This window comes from Oncorhynchus clarkii, chromosome 17 (assembly GCF_045791955.1).
Source record: "Oncorhynchus clarkii lewisi isolate Uvic-CL-2024 chromosome 17, UVic_Ocla_1.0, whole genome shotgun sequence".
NCBI classification, from domain to species: domain Eukaryota; kingdom Metazoa; phylum Chordata; class Actinopteri; order Salmoniformes; family Salmonidae; genus Oncorhynchus; species Oncorhynchus clarkii.
The window spans coordinates 56707611-56719096 of NC_092163.1; the positions used below are offsets into that span (position 1 = coordinate 56707611).

Sequence of the window (11486 nt, forward strand, 5' to 3'; positions counted from 1 at the left end):
GTCAACAATATAAACCATCCTTAGCAGATGGAGGAATTTCCTCTTACAAAGTAAAAATAACTTGACATAATACTCAAGTTAAATGAAAAGTGATGATATCAATATGAACTTTCATTAGGAAGGCTTTTTCACATATTCCTGAAAAAATAATGAACACAATCAAATTAAAACTGACATTTTCTGCAGAAGAAGAATATTGTCTCATCCTATTCACATTACTGTCCATTAATGTTTGACCAACATGGTCCATTGTGTTTGTCTGAGTGGAGCTTTTAAGTCTGTAGAACTCTACCAGGACCTCCAGAGTGCGCTGTTCACTGGACTCTTTTCTTTGCTGATGCTGTGCTGGGTTAGAGAGCTGAGCTGAGGCAGGTCACTCTCCCTGCGGTTCTTATCAGAGGATGGCTGCAGGCTCTGGAAGTGGCTCAGCAGTCTTCTCTGGGACTCTGTAGTCACCTCATCCTTGGACAGGAAGTGGACAATCTCTTGGACACAGCTGGAGTAACCCTGATTGACAGGTGCTGAGCAGGAGGAGGAACTCACTGGTTGAAACTGTTGCTGTTTTCTCAGGAAGCAAACTGTCATCTCCAGGATGTCAGCTTTCTCCAGCTTGGAGTCAGGCTGCTGGTTGAGGATCTCTGGAAACAGGGAAGACTTGAGCTGCTCAATGCTGCTGTTGTTACGATCTCTGTAATATCAGCACTGGCTTTCTTAGCTGCAAGAAGAGAAGGAGGGTCATTAATAATCGTATTCTGATATATAACATTAATGAAACACATAAAAAATCAGTCTAATGAACTTAATTTCCTTGAATTTGAATCTCACTTTACCTTGTTGGTCAGAGTCAGGTGCTCCTTAGAGTAGATCATTGCTGAAGTGATTGAAGGTGTCGTGGCTGGATCTATGTGTTGTAGAGGTCTTTGTGTAGAGATAATCAGATTTCTACTGGTTTCATCTCTCCTATATATACTCCCAAATCTGCATATGAATGTGTGTGTCTTGGACTTGTAGGAGAATCTCACAGTCTGTAGCCAATGGGTGAGCTTGGGAGGACAATGAGGAATGTGGAGCTGCCACATTCTCAGTGTTCTTATTACTGGGGGACAATGGTCACATCTCAGGGGAACAGGTGGAGGGGTGGGGGAGATGGAGAGTGTCTCACAGAGCGCTGTGTGAATCCAGATCTGCTGCCTGATGTTGGGATCAATGACATTGACAGAGCACACACTCATCATCACAATTTACACATGTGTGAATGACTCAAATACTTTCTAATAAAACATAAGTGTTTCCCAATAAAAAAAATCCAAATAATTTTGCTCGTATTGCCTAATTAGTCGAATTTAATAACTCTATTATAACTGATTTCTTGATTTCCCCTATTATAACTGCCAACACTTATAATATTTTAGACGTCGAGCTGTTCAGATGATTCAGAGAATATTCATTTTCTTTTTCAATAATTTTACTGCTTTATAAATGTATCTATCATGTCCAAAACATAACTACAAATCAAATAAAATCACATTTTATTAGTCACATGCTCCGAATACAACAGGTGTAGACCTTACAGTGAAACACTTACTTACGAGCCGCTAACCCTAACCAACCATGCCGTTTTAGTGTAACTTTATTTATTTATTTATTTTCACCTTTATTTAACCAGGTAGGCCAGTTGAGGACAAGTTCTCATTTTCAACTGCGACCTGGCCAAGATAAAGCAAAGCAGTGCGACAAAAACATCAACAGAGTTACACATAAACAAATGTACAGTCAATAACACAATAGAAAAATCTATGTACAGTGTGTGCAAATGTAGAAGAGTAGGGAGGTAAGGCAATAAATAGGCCATGGAGGCGAAATATTTACAATTTAGCATTAACACTGGAGTGATAGATGTGCAGATGATGATGTGCAAGTAGAGATACTGGGGTGCAAAAGAGCAAGAGGATAAGTAACAATATGGCGATGAGGTAGTCGGGTGTGCTATTTACAGATTGTTTGTGTACAGGTACAGTGATCGGTAAGCTGCTCTGACAGCTGATTCTTAAAGTTAGAGAGGGAGATTTAAGACTCCAGCTTCAGTGATTTTGGCAATTCGTTCCAGTCATTGGCAGCAGAGAACTGGATGGAAAGGCAGTAAAACCAAGTGTTGTCTTTGGGGGTGACCAGTGAAATATACCTGCTGGAGCGCGTGCTACGGGTGGGTGTTGCTATGGTGACCAGTGAGCTGAGATAAGGCGGGGCTTTACTTAGCATAGACTTATAGATGACCTGGAGCCAGTTTGGCCACGGATATGTAGTGAGGGCCAGCCAACGAGAGCATACAGGTCGCAGTGGTGGGTAGTTTATGTGGCTTTGTTGAGAAAACGGATGGCACTGTGATAGACTACATACAGTTTGCTGAGTAGAGTGTTGGAGGCTATTTTGTAAATGACATCGCCGAAGTCAAGGATCGGTAGGATAGTCAGTTTTACGAGGGTATGTGGCAGCATGAGTGAAGGATGCTTTGTTGCGAAATAGGAAGCCGATTCTAGATTTAATTTTGGATTGGAGATGCTTAATGTGAGTCTGGAAGGAGAGTTTACAGTCTAACCAGATACTTTGGTATTTGTAGTTGTCCACATATTCTAAGTCAGAACCGTCCAGAGTAGTGACGCTAGTCGGGCAGGAAGGTGCGGGCAGCAATCGGTTGAAGAGCATGCACTTAGTTTTACTTGCATTTAAAAGCAGTTGGAGGCCTCGAAAGGAGTGGTGTATGGATTTGAAGCTCGTTTGGAGGTTTGTTAGCACAGTGCCCAAAGAAGGGCCAGATGTATACAGAATGGTGTCATCTGCGTAGAGGTGGATCAGAGAATCACCAGCAGCAAGAGCGACATCATTGATATATACAGAGAAAAGAGTCGGCCCGAGATTTGAACCCTGTGGCACCCCCATAGAGACTGCCAGAGGTCCGGACAACAGGCCCTCCGATTTGTCACACTGAACTCTATCTGAGAAGTAGTTGGTGAACCAGGTGAGGTAGTTATTTGAGAAACCAAGGCTGTTGAGTCTGCCAATAAGAATACAGTGATTGACAAGAGTCAAAAGCCTTGGCCAGGTCGATGAAGATGGCTGCACAGTACTGTCTTTTATTGATGGCGGTTATGATATCGTTTAGGACCTTGAGCGTAGCTGAGGTGCACCCATGACCAGCTCGGAAACCAGATTGCATAGTGGAGAAGGTACGGTGGGATTTGAAATGGTCTATGATCTGTTTGTTAACTTGGCTTTCAAAGATTTTAGAAAGGCAGGGCAGGATGGATATACGTAGGTCTATAACAGTTTGGGTGTAGAGTGTCTCCCCCTTTGAAGAGGGGGATGACCGCGGAAGCTTTCCAATCTTTGGCGATACGAAAGAGAGGTTGAATAGGCTGGTAATAGGGGTTGCAACAATTTCAGCGGATCATTTTAGAAAGAGAGGGTCCAGATTGTCTAGCCCAGCTGACTTGTAGGGATCCAGATTTGCAGCTCTTTCAGAACATAAGCTGTCTGGATTTGGGTGAAGGAGAAGGGGGCTTGGGCAAGTTGCTGCAGGGGTGCTGAGATGTTGGCCAGGGAAGGGGTAGCTAGGTGGAAAGCATGGCCAGCCGTAGAAAAATTCTTATTGAAATGAGCGATTATCGTAGATTTATCGGTGGTGACAATGTTTCCTATCCTCAGTGCAGTGGGCAGCTAGGAGGAGGTGCTCTTATTCTCCATGGACTTTACAGTGTCCCAAAACCTTTTGGAGTTGGTGCTACAGGATACAAATTTCTGTTTGAAAATGCTAGCCTTAGCTTTCCTAACTGACTGAGTATATTGGTTCCTGACTTCTCAGTTCCCTGAAAAGTTGCAAATAGCGGGGGCTAATCGATGCTAATGCAGAACGCCACAGGATGTTTTTGTGCTGGTCAAGGGCAGTCAAGTCTGGGGTGAACCAAGGGCTATATCTGTTCTTAGTTCTACATTTTTTGAATTGGGCATGCTTACTCTATATAGCCTGTCTTACTGTATATAGTACGCTGTTTTATTTCTTTACTTACCTATTGTTCACCTAACACCTTTTTTGCACTATTGGTTTGAGACTGTAAGTAAGCATTTCACTGTAAGGATACCTGTTGTATTCTGCGCACGTGACAAATAAACTTTGATTTGATTTGATATTTAAGATGGTGAGGAAAGCACTTTTAAAGAGCAACCAGGCATCCTCTACTGACGGGATGAGAACAATATCCTCCCAGGATACCCAGGCCAGGTCGATTAGAAAGGCCTGCTCGCTGCAGTGTTTTAGGGAGCGTTTGACAGTGATGAGGGGTGGTCGTTTGACCGTGGACCCATTACGCACAAAGGCAATGAAGCAATGATCGCTGAGATCCTGGTTGAAGACAGCAGAGGTGTATTTAGAGGGCAAATTGGTCAGGATGATATCTAAGAGGGTGCTCATGGTTACGGATTTAGGGTTGTACCTGGTAGGTTCCTTGATAATTTGTGTGAGATTGAGGGCATCTATCTTAGATTGTAGGATGGCCGGGGAGTTAAGCATGTCCCAGTTTAGGTCACCTAACAGTACGAACTCTAAAGATAGATGGGGGGCGATCAATTCACATACGGTGTCCAGGGCACAGCTTGGGGCTGAAGGGGGTCTATAAAAAGTGGCAGTGGTGAGAGACGTGTTTCTGGAAAGGTTAATTTTTAGTAGAAGTAGAAGCTCGAATTGTTTGGGCACTTTGTTTGTCCTTTGACTGTTTATGATGATTTAAGCAATGAGATGGCTGACTTGATGGCTGTCCAATTGCAATGTGGTACATTGGCATTGGCCATATGATATATTGCAAGTTCACACTTCCATGTTAAGATATGAAATGGACCTTGTACTCTCATCATATCGACATCTGGAGGAGTATCAGTGGCCCTGAAAGTGTGGCAAAAATCATTTTTGCAAATCGCATGCACATAGTTAGACAATAACCTGTAAACCAATGTTATCCTATGGGAGAAATTTGGATGTGTCAAACTACATGAACCGCCGCACGCAGCTAGAATAGCCCCCTCCCCCCAATAACCCCTGTCAAAAATGACATGTATCTTTATGACCCAGAAGCTGCTACTAGCCAGGCTTCATTCCGGCCTACTTGTTTGCACAGTCACAGCAGTCAGATTGAGCGAGCTAAGATCAAGTGGAGCACCACATTGAACTCGGAACAGCCTAGAGACTATAGTGATGCTGTTCGTTTGCCTTTCAGTGTTGATTTCAACCTGTCCATTTGGTGATGGGAAATCCCTGCTTAAATATATTGGAAATGGACACTGTCCATTTGCAATATAAAATATGGACAATGACAATTTATCATACTGCAATTGGACAGTCAGCCATCAAGTCAAGCATCAGTCAATAGGACATCATACCAGTGGAGGGTCCTCAGAGGAAGAAGGGGAGGACAATCCACCTCAGTGAATTTCATAAAAATAAAAATGTTGAAACATTAAAAAAGTGATCCTTTTTAGATAAAACTATCCTATATATATATATATATTTACGTCACCAAATAATTGTTTTAAACACACTGTTTTGCAATGAAGGGCAACAGTAGCCTCAACAGTACTCTGTAAGTTAGCACCTTGGTGTAGCAGTCGGAGGACAAAGCTAGCTTCTGTCCTCCTCTTGGTACATTACCTTAAATACAAAACCTAGGAGGCTCATGGTTCTCACCCCATTCCATAGACTTGCAAAGTCATTATGACAACATCCGGAGGATGTCCTCCAACATATCAGTGCTCTTGCAGCATGAACTGACATGTTGTCCATCCAATGAAAAGATGAGAGAATGAATATTGTACTGAAAGCATAAGCTACAGCTAGCTAACAGTGCAGTGCATAAAATGTGGTGAGTCGTTGACTCAAAGAGAGAGAAAGACAGTAGTTGAACAGTTTTGAACAAATTACTTTCTCCCAAAATTAAGAAGAAAGAGAGAGATAGAGAGAGTCATTTTTTCAGTTCTAGTTTCACTTAGCTAGCAAATGCAGCTAGCTAGTTTAGCCTACTCAAACACCCTGCTCAAACAGAGGGTTGCTATGTTAGCTAGCTGGCTATGACTATCCAACACAACACTGGAACTCTTCCAAGTCAAGGTAAGCTTTTGGTTTTACAAATGTATTGCCACCGGGGCCGGTGTAACTGCTAAGCTTCTTACTGACTGTACACTGTAACATTACCACATGATTGTTTACTAACTCGCTAGTTCTATTAGCTATGTTGACTATGATGTTACTTTAGGTAATATGGTGAAAATTATGTAGGCTGTGTGTAGTAGATATGATATGGTTTGGCATAGCTGATGTGTTGAGCATCGAAGTCCACAAGGGGAGGGAAAAGGTGAGAGGAGGAGAGTGCATAGATACAAGAAGGAATACAATGTGGTTGCTATGAAAGTGAACTGTGCGTGATCAGAGGTGATCATGCGTGATCAGAGGTACGTGATCAGAGGTGTGATCAGAGGTGCATGATCAGAGGTGCATTCATTCCACCGATTCTGTTGCAAAACGTTTCTTAAATGGAAGCGAACGAAACGGGGATAAACATACCTGAATTTGTCCAATAGAAACACTTGTTTGCAAAAAAACAAGAGTCCTCTCTCATCTTAAATGTCACCAACCGCCACTGTTTACTGACACCAAACGGACTTTGTCCAACTTGTTTAAAGGCCATCGCATTTGTCAGAGCCTGCCTGAAATTCATAGCTCCTTCTCTTTAAACATGAAAACACATAGTTATGTTAGAGCTACCGTCTGATTCTGACCGGCAGGCTAAATACCTACATCCAGGGCCGGTTGGCCAGATAGCTAGGTCTGAAAACTTTCCGAATGCACTGTAGCGCTCAGGCCCACAGACCGACTGGCCGGACCTATCTATCTGGCCCTGGCTGGACCTAGCCCGATAAACAGTTCTTGTGCTGACTTTGCTTCCAGAGCTAGTTTGGAACTTCAAATCAAAGTTTATTTGTCACGTGCGCCGAATACAACAGGTGTAGGTAGACCTTACAATGACATGCTTACTTACAGGCTCTAACCAATAGTACAAAAAAGGTATTAGGTGAGCAATAGGTAAGTAAAGAAATAAAACAACAGTAAAAAGACAGTGAAAGATAACAGTAGTGAGGCTATAAAAGTAGAGAGGCCACATACAGACACCGGTTAGTCAGGATGATTGAGGTAGTATGTACATGTAGATATGGTTAAAGTGACTATGCATATATAATGAACAGAGAGTAGCTGTAGGGTAAAAGAGGGTTTGGCAGGTGGTGGGTGATGGGACACAATGCAGATAGCCCGGTTAGCCAATGTGCGGGAGAACTGGTTGGTCGGCCCAATTGAGGTAGTATGTAGATGAATGTACATACTTGGTAGTGAGTGTTGCAACTGAGGACAGACGATTTTTATGCAATATGCGCTTCAGGACTGATGGTCCCATTCTGTGAGCTAGTGTGGCCTACCAGTTGGCTGCATGGCCAAATAAGTCTGGCCAGCCAGATGGACACAGACAGACAGAGAGAGTAAGAGAGAGAGAGAGAATTTATCCAGGGCAGGGTTAATTGGAACAGTGACAGTGGAATCTCTCTCATTTGATGTCACACGTCTGTCACATGTTATGAACCATTATTGGTTGTCACATGAATGAAACAAAACAGTAATGATTTATTAATTATGCTAAATCATGCAAATATAACTTGTCTGTGTATAGCCGTATATAAGACAACTGTTGGGACTGCCCAAGCAGAGCTCCTGATTAACATGTGTACTATGGTGCATTGAGTTGGTTGGAACCTCTCCAGCGTGCTGATAATAAACAATGATTCATTTAAGATTGACTTTGAGTGTCCCCGTGTAAGAATTTCCACAACAATTTGGCATCAATGAACAGCATGATTGATTCTGCCTGCTGAGCTTTCCAGTGTAGGTCTGTGAGGAAAACCGGTGGCGCATTTTATGAAACGGGAAATTCCCCTGACCAAAATACGAAGAGACCCGCCCAGAACAGACCCTTACTGTGAGCTGCCCAGGAGGAGACACATCATCCACAAACAATTGAGGGACGGCAACTGATTTCAGCAAGTCAATTTAAATGAATCTGTATAAAAATATATATATATATATAAAAAATAAAAGTAACGCTTAGAAAGGTACCCATAGTCTACTTGCACACTCATCTTCTGCGCATATATCACTCCAGCGTTTAGTTGCTATATTGTAATTATTTGGCCACTATGGCCTATTTATTGCCTTACCTCCCTTATCCTACCTCATTTGCACACACCTTTTCTACTGTATTATTGACTGTATGTTTGTTTTATTCCATGTGTAACTGTGTTGCTGTTTGTGTCCAACTGCTTTGCTTTATCTTGGCCAGGTCACAGTTATAAATGAGAACCTGTTCTCAACTAGCCTACCATGTTAAATAAAGGTTAAATAAATAAAAAAATAAAAGAGAGAAGACTATTCACTAGATTTATGAGAGAACTAGAGCGAGGCGTAACGGTACCATGGAAAGCCCCGCTGACAGCTGTGTGTAGGTATTTAGAAAAAATGTCTATGTGGTCTGCAGCCACTACAAAATAACACATGTTTTTTTTTTATACGGGGTGTTATTTATACGTGTAGCAAGTAGCTGTAAGAGAACCATGACTATAGATATAGTGCATAGCAAGTAACGACAAGAGATGCACAGTTGACGATGCACATGTGGTAATGAGGAGATTACAGAGTGTGTTTGGGAATAGTAAACCCATGTCATCTGATATGTCGGAAGTATTAAGGTGTCTGAAGTATAATTCTATATACGCATGGGTTTATTAAGACTTCCTGCCCAAGATGCAGTAAACTCGATTGTGTTTATTTTCTTTCTTCCAGGACTGATGGAATGTCCACTACCAAGTTTTTATTTCATGTTTATCAGTGATTCTGTATCTCTCCCTTTGAATGGCTTCCTGAGGCAGGTGCCTTGGGAGAGCAGTTAAAGTACCCGGATCCAGCTGTTAAGGGATCTCCCAAATTAAGCAAGGCCTGGCCATTTTGTTTGTGTTAACCCTACGATTTTTGAGAACACACGCCAGAACCCACACACAACCCACCTGTTAATTAATATTTGTTAGTGGTGTTAATACTGATTTATGGTGTGGGTTCTGTTTATTTGGGTTTAGTGGGGGGTTTCACAGGTTGGAAAGGATGCCGTACAAAAATGAAGTTTCTATTGTCAGAGATTTGGTTGCACACATGTAAATTATCTTGATGAGAAGAAATGTACTGAAAAACCCAATGTTTACTATTCCCAATTTGATTTATTGTAATTAGTTTATTTTTGATTTAACAGGCATTGTTGTTTTTTTGGGACGCACGAATCACGATGTGAGTCATATGTACCAAAAGGGGAATTACCGGTCCACCGTGGCCCTTTAGTAAATATGCAAATAGTTTTTTTAAATCTTTTTTTTTAATACAGATTAATTTAAATTGACTTACTGAAATCAGTTGCTGTCCCTCAATTGTTGGTGGATGATAAACCTCCTCCTGGGAAGTTCACAGTAAGGGTCTGTTCTGGGCGGCTCCTCGTTGTGATATGTTCAGACAGGAATTTCCCTCATGCTTCATAAAATGCGCCACCGGTTTTCCTCGCAGACCCACACTGGAAAGCTCCACAGGCAGAATCCATCATCATGTTTGTTGACGCCAAATTGTTGTGGACATTTTTACACAGTGACACTCAAAGTCAATCTTAAATTAATCATCATTTATTATCAGCGCGCTGGAGAGGTTCCAACCAACTCAATGCACCATAGTACACATGTCAATAGAGTCAAAACCTCTCCAGCGCTCTGACAAATAAACAATTATTCATTTAAGATTGACTTTGAGTGGGGGTCACCACTTTCCCAGATTCACACAGTGCTACAAACTATGAAAAACTCCAACAATCTCAAAACCCAAACATTCACATGCAGACTTGGGACTATAGATAGGAGAGATGAAGCCAGTAGAAATCAGATTCTCTCTACACAGAGACCTATACAACACAGAGATCAAACCATGGCACCTACAATCACTATGATCCACTATAGACCAACATGGTCCATTGTGTTTGTCTCAGAGTGGAACTCCAGTCTGTAAGACTCTACTAGGGCCACCAGAGGGCGATGTTAACTGGACTCTTCTCTTTACTGATGTTGTGCTAGGTTGGGGAGCTCAATTTAGGTAGGTCACTCTCCATCCGGTTGATCCACTCTAAAGATTCAAATTCAAGGACCATTATTCAATTTGATTTGATTATTATTTATTTCAATAATGCCATATTGCTGAGCAATGTTATTAATGACTCTCCTCTTCTTACAGCTAAGAAAGCCAGTGGTGGAGATAGTATCAACAGCAGTGTTGAGCAGCTCATGTCTCTCCTGGGTCCAGAGATCCTCAATCAGCAGCCTGACTCCAAGCTGGAAAAGTGACATCCTGGAGATGATGCTTACTGAGATGACGGCAACAGTACCAGCCAGTGAGCTCCTACTCATACTCAGCACCTGTCAATCTTGGTTACTCCAGATGTGCACTTCAGATTGTGCATGTCCTGTCCAAGGATGAGGTGAAGACACTGTCACAGAGAAGACTGCTGAGCCACTTCCACTTCCAGCCAACATCAGTAAAGCGAAGGGTCCAGTTAACATCGCCCTCTGGAGGCCCTGGTAGAGTCTTACAGACTGGAGTTCCACTCTGAGACAAACACAATGGACCATGTTGGTCTATATTAATGTCATATTTGTCATGGACAATAATGACAATAGGAAGATATATTCTCTATCTCCTTATTCAATAGTTTTTTAAAGTCTTGCTGTGATTGAGACTGTTAATTTCAGTAGTACTCAAGAAGTTGTACTGCTAAATGGCCTATACTATTATTATATTATTCTAAGACAATTGTCCATGAAAATTAGATTTTTGTTGTGTGATGGTATTATATAATTGACATCATAACCTTTATGTTTTGTGAAATATGTGTTGAATACGTTGATTATGTGTTTATTCAACTTTAACAGTCCTCTTTGAGGACTTTTACCTAAAATTACCAATATTTTTGTGATTGTCTAATGATCTGTTTTAAGGTCAAAGCTTAGAGAATAAGCAAATGTTTCCACTACATTTGTGTATTGATAAAGATTTACATAATATTGAGCATCTTATATGAAGCATTTATCAGTTATCCATTTGATAATATTGGACCTAAACTACAGCATCATTATTCATGTGAGGATGATTTACCTAAACTGGGTAGCCTATTATACCTGTAATCATCACTCTCTGTGATAAGCAAACCCTTATCTGTTTTAAGATCATAATACATTACCTGAATATGTCTATACTGAAGAAAAACTTTCTCAAAACTCTTGTTAATTTTCAACAATACGGTGTGTCTATTGTAAAGACA

The 11486-nt window shown here is 41.4% G+C and overlaps 1 pseudogene; it reads right to left on the bottom strand.

Moving 5' to 3' along the window:
* Positions 1-288: 288 nt before the first annotated feature.
* Positions 289-955, bottom strand: LOC139369849 (transcription factor HES-5-like; annotated as a pseudogene).
* Between the last annotated feature and the right edge of the window lie 10531 nt (positions 956-11486).